Source organism: Culex quinquefasciatus, chromosome 1 (assembly GCF_015732765.1).
Source record: "Culex quinquefasciatus strain JHB chromosome 1, VPISU_Cqui_1.0_pri_paternal, whole genome shotgun sequence".
Lineage (NCBI taxonomy): Eukaryota > Metazoa > Arthropoda > Insecta > Diptera > Culicidae > Culex > Culex quinquefasciatus.
Genome location: NC_051861.1, coordinates 89,725,072 through 89,739,663, shown reverse-complemented (window position 1 = coordinate 89,739,663; position 14,592 = coordinate 89,725,072). Strand labels below are relative to the sequence as shown.

Below are 14,592 nucleotides of genomic sequence, written 5' to 3'. Positions count from 1 at the left end.
ATCAAAACAGTGATATTGTAGACATTTATGAATAAATTAACCAGAAAACTATTTTTTCAACTTGGAAAATTAACAGAAAACATGATTTTGAATTGAAAATTAGGCACACCATGAGTATTTAAAACTTTGGTTTGGTGCAAAAAACGGTGTCAGAGCTCGCCCCACACAGGTTAAATCCTAAGAGGAAGAGGTGCCAATGAGCTTCTTGTTTTTCTTTTCCACCTCTTTTTTTTGACAACATTGTGCCCTATCAAACATTTCGACGGGGTAGTGCGAAGAGGGATACCGAGTTGCCAGAAAGTGTCATTCTGTTGCATCCTACTGCTTGTAGCGCACGCGTTTGTTTTGAGTGTGTGGTTTTGATTTTCAGTTTTTTTGTATTTTTAACATGAAGTGTATGGTTGTTGGGTGTGGGAGGACACAAGGGCTGGTCAGCTGTGAAAGCAGTTCCGGCGAGAGCGCCAGCCAAAAATCATCGGATCTTCGCCAGTTTCCAGAATGGTAAGTGCGTGGGTGACGAAAACTGTTCCGGGTTCTGAATTTTGCTGAAGATTTTGTTTTTTGATTTTGTTTTTTTCTAGCGATGGTCGCACAGGAAGACTGCGTGGAAACACGCGCGGCATTTCCAAAGGAGGATGCGCTTTGGAACTTCCAAGTTGGAAGTGATCAAACCGGTCGTCGATCAGGAGTTAAACTATTACATCTTCCGGCAGCTGAGGGCCAAGAAGATAATCCCGAAAAAGGAGACTGCTAGCAGATCCTAGACGAGCTGGTGCATACTCGGGTGCATCCGACTATGAGCTGATTGCTTAAAATAATAAAATTTAAAACTGAAAAACCCCAAGCTTTTTTCTTTATTTAACTTTAGTACTAAATGTTCATTACTCTTCATAAAAAAGGTTTACTTTTTACTCAAAAGTCGATACTTTTACTGTAACAGTAGTTTTCCAACGAAAAAGTACTGTGGCATTAAAAGTAGGTGTACGTTTGATCCAAACATTTTATACTTTCTACTGAAATTCTCCAATACGTAGTTTTATTTCAACCCACGAAGCTTTTGGCCCAACAGTAGTTTTTCTTTGTGTGGACGAGTTTTGGCAATATGGGTATCAAAATTCATGGTTTTTGATACTGGACATGAAAATTGCCATTGCCTTTCGGTAATGAATCTGATATCCAGAATAAAATCGAACGTGAAGCAGAGGTACTTCCGAACATCTTCCACTGCGGTAAATTCAAAAAAACCCTGGTGGGAAGATCATCCGCCTACGATTGAAGACATATCATCCACGAAAATCGAGACAAATGAAGTTTGACAGCAGGAGTATGTATGTTTGATCTTCGTTTGAGTTGACTGATTTTGTTGTTATCACTTTTTTATTTTAAACGGTTTTTGCTACTGATTAAACATGAATTAAAACATTACTTGAAATAAAACTTTCATTTAATTATTTGAAACATAAAATTCTACCCATTCTAAAAACACTGCCAAACGCGATGGATGATGCCCTGTTGTAGTTTTTTGTCTACGGTGTCGACTGAGCATCTGTCAAATTTCGCTGGTTCCTGAGCTGGTTTCAAAACAGTTAGCGAGTCGGCATCTCTTCCTCTTAGGTTAAATCCAACGCGCTGCAACTAAAGTGAAGACTCCTCTTCATTTTAGTGCTTTAAGCAGCTATACAAGCCCTAAGTACCCACGCAACATCTGTACGCGGGCTTCACCATATGTGTTCGCAGCACCGCCGAAGATGGCCTGTGCCGCTGCGACGACGCAACAAGATCAAGTTCAAGTTCAATGGTCACCGGCTGACCTGTACAGCCGGTTTGCTGTACAATAGAAAAAAACGATTGTCTGATCACTGTAAGGTTTTTGTACAGATATGTGAAGCCATATGAACCGGTATGGCGTAAGGGAAAAGCGCCGAGAGCGGACAGGTGAAGGAACTCTGGGGAGAATTAACGGTGTTTAGGTGCTAATTATAGCCTTTTTGGTGGTAATCAGTGGGGCATTTCGAAGTTTTTTTTTTTTATCGTGATTGGTTGAAATAGTGCGTGACACAAGATTATGAAACACAGAAAAAAATGTTCGAATAACCAGAGTTGAGATTTGCTAAAATGATGTCACATACTTTATAACTGTGCACGGTTCTTGTACTCGTACATGTAAAGTCATTCAATTATTTAAATATTAGCATCCAGCTTCAGCTTTTTATCGTTGTATGCTAATTGGCTGCGAGATGTGCAAATAAAGGCTTCAAATTGGCTTGTAGTTTAGGGAGTAAAATCAAAACAGTAACGATGACTTGTCATTTCGTAAAGTATCATAATCGCTATCGATACCCGCACTGCCGTTTTACGGCGATATGATGTATACGCCATTGAGGTGATTTTGCTGTAGACACGATTTTCTGTTTTTGTTCATTTTTTCAATTTAAAATGACTAATTTGAGGTCTGCTCTGTAGAAACTGTTAAAAAGTACAATGAAAATGTGGCCCCTACAAAATTTCTTGTTTTTTCTAATTCTCTACGATTTTAAAGCACAAACATCATTTGGCCGTAAAAATAGCAATAAATAATCACTACTTTTCCTGCCCATTGATGTATGTATACATTGCTCGATCAAAGCTGGCTTTATTTTTTGTGCCAGCTATTTTGATAGCTGAGTGGATCCCGTAATGCATTGTCCACGTGGATACTTTAAGGGGGGGAGGGGAATGTATTAGGGAGCGTTCTTTTATTACGTAACGAAGTTGGGGGGAGGGGAGTCGGAGGCCGTGTTACGCTCCATACAATTTTTTTAAAATTTGTATGGAAATTTTGTTACGAGGGGGGGGGGTCTAAAAATCCGATTTTTTGCGTTACGTAATAAAATAACGCTCCCTTAGCGATTGTCTATGCTCCATAAACTCATTTTTTGCATGAACAATTGTCAGCAAGGGAGATGGGTGGTTCTAGAATTTTCAAAAAAGTGTCTACGTGGATGTGGATAAGGTGTCATCCATTAAGTACGTCACATTAAAATCAGCAAAAAATTACTCCACCCCCCTTTGTCACGATTTCTCTATGCTTTTAACACGCAACGTCACGCTTTCTCAATACCCCCCTCTTCCCTCAGAACGTGACGTACTTTATGGATGATGCCTAATGGACGTCCCCTTGAGAATTAAATCGAAATAATGTAATAAAATATTGCCCAATCTTGATTTGGTCCCAAAACCTCAAATCAACATTCAAACAGTATTGAATTTGACTTCTATCAATTCTCAATGTATACATACATCATGATGAGTAAAATTGGCGTATACATCATTGTTTGTTTGCTTAATAAAATGGGCCCCAGAGCAGTTTTTGAAAAATTCTTTCGTCAGGAGGTAGCTTTTAAGATTCTTTATCAGACTGTACAATAAAATTGAAAATGTCCAAAATGGCGTATACATCATATCGCCGTAAAACGGCAGCGCATTAGTGATGATCTTCTGAAACATTGATGCACCGATTATTCTTTACTCTCAAAACATGGAATCATGACATACCTAGATCAACTTTCAGAGTAGCCTGTTATTTGCGATTTTAGACAATTTAACATGACAGTTCCAAAAAAACTCCTTTCCATCTTAAACCAATTTTTGAAATCAATAGATTTTGTGCTATCTTTCTAGTTACCGTTTCCAACACAAGACAATTGAGAAAGAATATGCTAAAGGCCAACTTAATGCTTCCACAAGACGATTCTTGATGCGCCAATTTATGTTGAACGGTTTAATCATGCACTATTATTATCAAATTTGTATGCTATATTATTTCTATTACCACCAATTACCACCTAGATGAATAGGTAAAAGCAGCATGTCGAGCCATTCCTGAGGGCAGGCTTACAAATAATGCTGACTGGTCATTATTTTGTCTAGTATCAAAATCACTCATGTTGTTTCTTTTTTTGCTTTCATCAATCCAATTGTTCCAAACCTTCCGGAGTATCCAATCTTCCGATCAAGTGCCCTCGCGGCTGAAGTGCTGGTTGAGCGGATCTCCAGCATGTGGCAAGTGTTTTTCCAAAGTTCATCCTCGAGAAAAAAAAACAACATCAATTTCGCATACACTGATCTTCAAGCTGGAAATTCCTAGCACGTGTTGTTTTTGTGCGAAATTCTCTCGGGATGTTTTTAAGTCAACAACAATAAATTATCAGATTCGCGAATTTCATGCTACCTGGCGTCTTGGAAATGTTTTTCTACAGTCTCGTTTCAAAAACGTGCTCCAGCGATCACTTTGTTGTTCCGCCTTATCAGCCGAAACCGGCTTTTTATTTGAAAAGGCTCGTCCAAAGACAAACAGGTGGATGAAGTTTAACGACCTTTCGTCTCGCTACCACTTATTTTTTTCACAAATGTTGACTAAATTTATAATCGATTGGAGCATAAAATTCTAATGAATGCTAATTTCTAGGGATCTGAGATGAAATTCTGTTGATTTGTGATTTTGGATATTCGCAACCCTGTTTTTATGTTGATAAAAAGCATTTAACAAAGGTTATGAATTCGGAGTTGTCGATGTTTGCAACAGTTGAAAAATCGGAGTGGGATATGGAGTCGTAAAAAAGATACAAGTTTTTGCAATCTTGCCAACATTAGTGATTTTTTATAAGATTCCGAAAACATAATTCCTAGAGTTTTTTTTTCTGAAAATTTCCTATAAGCTAGGAGATTCCATACATTTATTGGATCTTTTCAAATAAAACGCTAGATTTTAATTTTCCTCACTATTACAATGGCAGTTTTCTATCTTGTAACATCGATCGATTTTGATCCAAAAAGAGCATCATCCCTTTTCATTACTTCAAGGACCTTACTAAAATTATAAGCTAGCTTAAAAAAAAGTGGGTCAATAAGACCCATCATTTCAATGGTTAATGGACTAAAAATTCCTTTTGAGCTGTTGGTAACGTCATGATTCGAATTCCCGGACACTTCGAAACCCGAACACTTCATCTTGTTTTATCAATTATTTGGATATATGTTCGCATTATGAATGTCAAAACTGTGTGATTTCCCGAGCAGACGGAAATAACTTGGGAAGGTCAGTTTTTGATATTGTGAGAAGATCGAAATATGTTATTGGGATGATCGGATTAGTTGTTAAAATAACAAAAATCAATAACAAAGATTTGTTCGAAGAATAACTTAAACTGTTATTATGTTGTTATTGCAATAACAAACCAATAACACAGAAGGAATCATGAAGGAATAACAAGATTTGTTATTTTGTGCGGAGAGGTGGAGCAGCATAATAACAAAAAATGTTATTGCACTGGTATGTCTCCATAACAAAAAAAGTTATTGTTTTGGTTTATTTATAATTTGCAAATAAACCTGCAGTTGCCATAACTCCTCTGTACTAGTCAGGGCTGTAGAGTCGGGTACCTCCAAGCGACTTTGAATCCATACTTTGAAGACAACTCCGACACTGGATGCAGGATATGACGTCAACGACGACTTTAGCTCTCCAAAATACCCGACTTCACAGATTCCGACTCCAAGTAAAAGTTGCTGAAAATTAGATGAATCCGATGCAGTCTCCGAGGTCACACTCCAGCTCGAACTTCAACGTCAGCTCCGACTTCCTGGCTCTGTGAAAATAATAACAGTTTTGTTATTCACACTTCAAAAATTCTCAATAAATAAATCAATTCCGTTAGCGAATATAACAAAATAAAAAAGAACTCTCAAAAGTTAATTTATCGGATTAATTTTAGCTTGAAACCCCATTTCATGGTGAAATAATGACCCTGATGAAATTGGTCAAAATTATTTCATAGTTCTAGCCAATTTTAGTAAAATCCCTTAGGGGGTATATCAAATAATTAAAAAAATCAACTTTCAAAATTTCAACTTTTTAGAATAATTTTAGCTTAAGGACCCCATTTCATGGCCAAAATAATGACCCTGACGAAATTGGTCAAAATTATCCCATAGTTCTAACCATTTTAAACTAAGTCCTTTAGGGGATATATCAAATAATTAAAAAATCAACTTTCAAAATTTCAACTTTTATAATAATTTTAGCTTAAGGACCCCATTTCATGGCCAAAATAATGACCCTGACGAAATTCGTCGGGGTCAAAATTATCCCATAGTTCTAGCCAATTTTAGTAAAATCCCTTAGGGGGTATATCAAATAATTAAAAAAATCAACTTTCAAAATTTCAACTTTTTATAATAATTTTAGCTTAAGGACCCCATTTCATGGCCAAAATAATGACCCTGACGAAATTGGTCAAAATTATCCCATAGTTCTAACCATTTTAAATTAAGTCCTTTAGGGGGTATATCAAATAATTAAAAAAATCAACTTTCAAAATTTCAACTTTTAGAATAATTTTAGCTTAAGGACCCCATTTCATGGCCAAAATAATGACCCTGACGAAATTGGTAAAAATTATCCCATAGTTCTAACCATTTTAAACTAAGTCCTTTAGGGGTATATCAAATAATTAAAAAATCAACTTTCAAAATTTCAACTTTTTAGAATAATTTTAGCTTAAGGACCCCATTTCATGACCAAAATAATGATCCTGATGAAATTGGTAAAAATTATCCCATAGTTCTAGCCAATTTTAACAAAGTCCCTTAGGGGTATATCAAATAATTAAAAAATCAACTTTCAAAATTTCAACTTTTTAGAATAATTTTAGCTTAAGGACCCCATTTCATGGCCAAAATAATGACCCTGACGAAATTGGTCAAAATTATCCCATAGTTCTAACCATTTTAAACTAAGTCCTTTAGGGGTATATCAAATAATTAAAAAAATCAACTTTCAAAATTTCAACTTTTTAGAATAATTTTAGCTTAAGGACCCCATTTCATGGCCAAAATAATGACCCCGACGAAATTGGTCAAAATTATCCCATAGTTCTAACCATTTTAAACTAAGTCCTTTAGGGGATATATCAAATAATTAAAAAATCAACTTTCAAAATTTCAACTTTTATAATAATTTTAGCTTAAGGACCCCATTTCATGGCCAAAATAATGACCCTGACGAAATTGGTCAAAATTATCCCATAGTTCTAGCCAATTTTAGCAAAGTCCCTTAGGGGTATATCAAATAATTTAAAAATCAACTTCCAATATTTCAACTTTTAGAATAATTTTAGCTTAAGGACCCCATTTCATGGCCAAAATATTGACCCCGACGAAATTAGACAAAATTATCCCAAAGATCTAAACATATTTAACAAAAGAAAAAATAATAACAGATTGTGTTATGGACACTTAGAAACTTTTCCATTTGTGCGATTTGTGGTAATTTTATTTCTAAGTCAGTATACCGAACGAATAACAAATTTTGTTATTAGGAGAGTTTTTGAAATGTATAACATTTCCTCTTATTAGCGTGTTATTAAACATTTTTAATATAATATCACTTCAATACCAAATTTTGTTATTTTATCAGAAACTGTTATTATTTTTTCTTCTTGAAGTTGAACTTCATGATAAAATAATAACACTTTTTGTTATTTTAACAGGATTTGTTATTGAAATATTATTAATTTTGTTATTACCGTCTGCCCGGGTTAATGAATTCCAATATCAACTTTTATATAAAGTTTGTTTGAACGCAATAGTTAATGTCAAAATACAATAAAATTGTGAATTTACCAAAAATGTGAAACATTTCACTTGAAACATTTCATAGGCGTTCGAAGCACCGGGAAGGCACAGCAGAAATGTGTGGTTTCGATTTCTTAAATTCTAGCAAATTTTTAAATAAACTATCGATTGTTTTGATGTAAACAGCTTATTTGAGAGCTAGAGAATGCCTTTCACTAACGTTTCAGTCCAAATTTGTGCTATTCATAAGTAAAATCGAGTGTCCGGAATTCGAAGCAAAAGTGTCCGGATTTCGAATCAACTTTTATCGGTGTCCGGGATTCGAAGCACAACAAGTCATTTTAATTTTCAAATTGTGATAAAAAATTGTTAGAAGAGACATACTTTGCATGCATTTTCTTGAAACTGACTGTTTATACTACATCCTGATGATATATCTACATTTCCAACTTATAACATGATTTTTTGCCAGCTACAGTCAACTCTCTGGTTGTCAATATCCAAGGGACCTTCGAGGAAGAGAATCATCATTTTACAAAACGATGCAAAATGAAGACTCGATAAAAATTATGTTTTTCTTGGTACTATGATATGATATGATATGCTACTAAGTGTCCAGATTTCGAATCATGACGTTATAACGGATAATTCCTTTTCCACCAGGTTATAAATTTTCAAAAAATGTGTATTTTTTGGAAAGCATAAAAAAAATCAATTATTTTGGATGTGGGTCATTCTCCGCAAACTCACACAGTAGTTGCCTCGATCCACCTTCAATTTGCGTGAAACTTTGTCCTAAGGGGTAACTTTTGTCCTTGATTACGAATCCGAGGTCCTTTTTTGATATCTCATGACGGAGGGGCGGTACGACCCCTTTCATTTTTGAACATGCGAAAAAAGAGGTGTTTTTCAATAATGTGCAGCCTGAAACGGTGATGAGATAGCAATTTGGTGTCAAAGGGACTATTATGTAAAATTAGACTCCCAATGTGATGGCGTACTCAGAATTCCGAAAAAAACGCATTTTTCATAAAAAAAAAACACTTTAAAAAAAACTCTCCAATTTTCCGTAACTCGACTTGAAATTTTTTGGAACATGTCAGAACTATATCTTAAAAACGAAGCCCTTTATCAGAAAATCTGTAAAGTACTTTTCGATTGCAAATTCAATTTTGCATTAAAAAGTAATGTCAAACTTGTTTTTGCATAAAACTTCAATTTTTTCCAAAAATCACTATTTTTCAAAAATTCATAACTCGGCGGCAGATTTTTTGACCATGTTTCTCTATGGCTCAAAAGTTGCGAATTTTTGTCCCCTAAAACATATCAAAAAATCTCGAAAATCAAAAAATACGTATTTTGGGAAATTGAGTTTTAGTGAAAAAAAAGTTGATAAAAAAATCTCCAAAAAATTTTTTCCGTGTACTTTTTTTTTCAAAAGTCCTCAACAATACCGACAACTTTGCCGAAGACACCAAATTGATCAGAAAATTCACTCAAAAGTTACAGCTGTTTGAATATTTACAAACCATTTTTGTATGGACAGCTGCCAAAATTGTATGGAGACTTGTATGGGTGAACCAATGACACAAAATAGCATATTTGGTCATAGGGAAGGCCCCCACAAAGTTTGAGCCAAATCAAAAAATACAAATAAAATCCATTTCCGGTTTTGGTAGAGAATTGCTCAGGGTTATTTTTAAGAAAGCAATAATTTTATACAAAGTTGTAGAGCAAATAATTACAAAAAAATATATAAACATAAGGGGTTTTCTTGTAAACATCACGAGCTATCGCGATTCTACGAAAAAAAAAGTTTTGAAAAAGTTTATCGTTGATCGTGGCCGTTCATCGTCACCCGCGACAGACACGGACGATCTCATGACCATTTCAGGCTGCAAATTATTGAAAAACGCCTCATTTTCGCTCGCTCAAAAATGAAAGGGGTCGTACCACCCCTCCGTAACGAGATATAAAAAAAGGACCTCGGATTCGTGTTCAGGGACAAAAGTTGCCATTTAGGACAAAGTTTCACGAAAATTGGATAGAAGTCGGCGCAACTTATCCCGATTTCGTGTGACTTGGTAGAGAATTACCCATGCAAAATTAAATTTGAAATAAAAAAGTACATTTGTGAGTTTAAGACACTATAGAACTGTTTTTGAAAAGTAGAACTTTTCAGCACTTGTATTGAAGAGTGTTACTTATTGATGCTTTGATTTTTAATAGAGAAAAGTAGGCCTTTTCATGCGTGTCATGCGAGAATGCCAGAAAAGTGATAAATTTCTCAACGGAATTGCAAACACTACTATTTCAATCGAGTATTCTGACATTTCTCTTTTGCGATGGTTCCTTGGATTTTGACAACTTGCCTCCCTTATGGCCTGTCAGCTCCCCAAAACTGTGGACGATCTATAAATCGACGTCGTCGTGCTATCTTGTCGCACCCGCCATTTCGACGTTCCGATAAAAACGCGTTTTAATGTTTGACCTTGAATAAACAAAAACGAAAGCACAAACAAACACGCTGTGCTTGTTATAATGACGTATCTGACTAAAAAAAATAAATAAAAATAAATAAATTGTTCACTTTCCTTGGCGTTCTGAATTGCGAGATTCGTACTTTAAAATAAGGTGTCCGAAGGCTTGATTGTTGAGGCAATAGCAAACCTCTTTTTACACCTAAGCTTCCATCCACCCCGAGATTCGAACTGACGACCTTTGGGTTGTTAGTCCAACTGTTTACCAGCGACTCCACCTAGACAGGACCCAGGGAGACGACTCCTACACCTGGACTGAGCTATCGACCTAACCTCTAGGTTAGACCGGGACCAACATTTACTTCCCCATCCGACGGAAGGCATGGTCAGACAAATCTCGTCTCGAAAAATGTCACCGGGACCTTCTGGGATCGAACCCAGGCCGACTGGCTGAGAGGCAACCACGCTTACTACTACACCACGAGTCCCGACCTCAACTCAATTTGGCCCAAAATTGACGTGCGACAAGATAGCACGTAAATCATGTATCATTTCTCCAAACCATTCACTTTCTAACCCGCCATCCCTTTGTAACTTTCGCATAGACACGACAGACAGTCACAGCTTCTCCAACAGCATCATCGGTCACAGCACGCAGCCAAAATATGCAAATATTTGACTAAAATCAATTTCACTTTCTTCCCCGCCTTCCGATGGACCGGCGAAATGAGCAGCATCCACTTAGCGGTTTCCTATCCCTTGGCTTGCCAGCGCACAAATTGCTGTAATTAGCGCCTTTTTTGTGGTTCGATTCGTCAAAGGTTATAACCCCAGGCCATAAAATTTAACAACTTAATTATGACCCGAGCAGATGTCCCCCGCAATTAACGGCCCATTAGTAGAGAAAAGTGGTCCAAACTTCGAGACAGACTCTTTTTCTCCCACTTCCGGCCCACCAGCGGCTCGCCTGACAGCCAAAACAAACCGCTAACCTCAAAGAGAGATGCTTTTTTTTGTTGTTTGTTTTGGTCCGTACCCAGCTGCAGTCACTGTATCTCACCTCTTTTCTGTTGTTTTTTCGCGCCCTCCTTTTTGATCTTTCTTCGTCTTCTCCGCAGAGATCTCTGCGTGACACTTTGGGGTCACTTATGCTTGATAAGACCAGTTATCGCCAATGATGGGCCCCAATTTTGGATAACGACCTGTTTTGCTTTTTTTTTTGCGCTTCCCGTTATTCTGGACCACTTTCACACCAGACACTTGTAACTTGATCACATTCGTCAACAACCTGTTGTTGTGACCGGCTAAAGTTCTTCGCGCGAATCTTCCCGATATTCGTGAAGTTTGACGATTTCGGCTCTAATTAAATATTTTAAGGGATGTTGGGCACCGTTTCGAAAATAAATGGCGACGTAAAATCTATTTTGCGATGAATCTTTTGTCACTATCTATTTTTCTGATTGTTCATGATAAATCTGTTCCGGCGTCGCGATTTGTATGACCTCCGTTGAAGTTTGACAATCACTGCATCAGCTGTTGCTTCTTAAGGTGAAATAGTACAATGTCCAAGAACAGTGACAACAATTTACAGCTATTGTTTGATTGTTCTTTTAACAGTCACCGATCTCTTCAGTCTTCGTTGGCTCCACTCAATTATCACTCGACCAATTGTAAATCATAAAGGTGAAATCAAACATTTTTTTGAGAAAAAAATGACTTCCGCTTTCTATTGTTTTAAATAGTTGTCGAATCTTCCTCCAACTGTCACTTTCGCGCGATCTCTTCGATCAAAGTCTCGATGGCTCCGCGCGAAGCTTTCATTATCTCTCTCTGGAGCTCCCTAAACGGGCAAACCACGACCGCAACGGGCGAGCTCTGGATCTGGACTCGCGCCAGACAGCGGCTGCGCCAACCGCGGAAGTTCAACGACGATCACGTTCGAACGGCGGCTGGGTGAAGAGCCCGTTGATATCGCGTTGCCTCTGTATTGCACACAGTATGTTACCTTCTGGTTGAGGAGGCGAATCTCGCAACAGGTATTACAAGGAGGATACTTCTGGACTTCTTTGTTTTTAATTTTTATATTTTTTATTTTGATGAAACTTTGTCCATCGATTCCTTAGGTCCAAATAAGCCACTTTGTATAATTGGTTTCTCCATACAAATTTGGGTACTAAATTTTTGCTGATTTAATCGTAACATACTTTTAATCCTATTGTGAAATTTGAATAAAAATGCACAAATTTCTGATTAAATGACTATGTAATTATTTTGAGAAATTTTTTTATTTATTCAAAAAGAGTGCTAATCCTCTGAAAATGTAAAAAAATATTAAACACTGAAAAAATTCTCAGCAATTTATATGGGTTATTCCAGGCCAACTGAGTACACGTTTGGACTCGACCTTGACCGATTTGGACCAAACTTGGAGGGAACGTTCATCTATCGATAGTTTATAAAAATCCCAAGTTCGGTGCTGAATGGACCATCCCTCTATTTTTGGCATCGTCCTCTTTTTTGACGATTTTCTAAAAAACTTTTTTTCTTTTAATCATAACTTTTAACTACAGGTTGCATTTTATAGAAAATTGTCCAAGGAATTCGATAAAAATAAAAAATTTAATCCATAAATGCCCACTTATATTATATTTTAACGTTTTAAGTATAATTATTCAGTTTTGACCAATTCCTTATATTTTAATTTGTTTTATTTTTTCACCATCGTGTTCCCCAGACAATATTACATAATAATCAATGTAGACCTAAAAGTAAAATGAACTGTTGGCGAGATACAGCGATTTTACTGAAAAAAGTTTGATTTTGCGCTGCACTCTGTCTTATGAATGCAAATCCGAAATAAGTTTCGAACATATAATAACCGATCTATGCGGGATTCATGCCTTTTTGTTGAAATGTACACCATGTACTTCCAATTAAATCAAACTTTTTTAGTAAAATCGCTGTATCATGCCAATAGTTCATTTTAGTTTGAAGTCTACATTGATTATTATGTAAAATTGTCAGGGAAACACGATAGTGATAAAATAAAACAAATAAAAATATAATGAATTAGTCAAAAGTCAATTTTATTACTTAAACGTTAAAATATAATATTATTGGGCATTTAAGGGTTCAAATTTTATTTTTGTCGAACAATTTTCTATAACATGTAACCTGTAGAATGTCTTTTGCTTAAGTATTTGCAAAGTTATGATTAAAAGAAAAAAAGTTTTTTAGAAAATCGTCAAAAAAGAGGGCAGTGCCATAAATAGAGGGATGGTTCAATCAGCACCAAACTTGGGATTTCTGTTAACTATCGATAGATGAACGTTCCCTCCAAGCACCAAACTTGGGATTTCTGTTAACTATCGATAGATGAACGTTCCCTCCAAGTTTGGTCCAAATTGGTGAAGGTTGAATCCACAAGTGTACTCAGTTGACCTGTAATGACCCGTATTGGTCATTATTGATCTGACCTTTGGTTGCTGAAATATGGCCTTGAAAAATGAAAATTTCAAAATAGTAGTTAATGCAAAAGTTTCAAAAAAAATCAGGACATTTTTCCAATGAGATTAACCGTGTTGGATATCGGGTTCCATACAATTTTATTGCAATTTCAAGAAAAACACAATTTTAATGACATTTAAGAGCGAGTGAGTATTGGACGTCATTTGGACCTCACTAATCTGCTTTTCAGGATTTGTTTATTCATATAAAACTAGCATACGGGCAAAATATGAGCATTATAGGTCAACGGAAAGTAGGGCAAATCGGGACACAAAACAAAGCAAAGACTGACTATTCTTTTAATAGGGTTAAAATGCATGAAAAAAATGCATGTTTCTATTGTGAAATTTACTCAAGAACACTAATATAATAAAAGTATCACCAGAAAATGGGATCTACGGGGTTCTCTGGGCAAAAATTTACTAAAAGAAAAACTGTCTATTTTATGTGTTAAACTCCCTTACTCAAAGGGTTATCAGTCTCAGATGTCCCCTTCAAGCTCCAGGTCGAATCGAGTTGATATCTAGATGGAAAACTTTTTTATTTAAGTTTGAAAATTGAGCTATTTTTCACTAAAATGAAAATAATCAAATCAGCGTCTCCTAGCGAAGCGTAGTATCGATAAGTGCAAAGATCGGTCAGCATAAGTTGTGAAGACGTTTAATTACGGCGGAAGTAAGATACACAATACCTCTCACTTTCCTTGTTTCCAGCATAAATCAATTGACGTGAATGAAATCAACTGACATAGCATAATAGTTCATAACATAACCTCTTTATCTATCATATATTAAGCCCAAAAACAATTCAACAGTCAATCATTAATTCCAGACCTTTTTTGTTTCGATCTCTTTACAATTATGAATCGCCTAAACATCTTGGTACAACCATGTACCAATGCAAGTTCATCAGTGAAGCTGGACTTATTTTTTTCCTGGTCAATTAATGGGATGAGTTGTCAGAAAGTTAGCTTATTAATTGTAAGTTTATT

The 14,592-nt window shown here is 36.0% G+C and overlaps 1 protein-coding gene across 1 annotated transcript in view; it reads right to left on the bottom strand.

The window, feature by feature from the left end:
- Positions 1-11,967, bottom strand: part of LOC6039205 (phospholipase A1 3) — a 56,263-nt gene extending 44,296 nt beyond the window's left edge. Inside the window, exon 1 of the mRNA XM_038249067.1 lies at positions 11,155-11,967. The gene's annotated coding sequence lies outside the window, so the exon portion shown is untranslated. The remainder of the gene's footprint in view (positions 1-11,154) is intronic.
- Between the last annotated feature and the right edge of the window lie 2,625 nt (positions 11,968-14,592).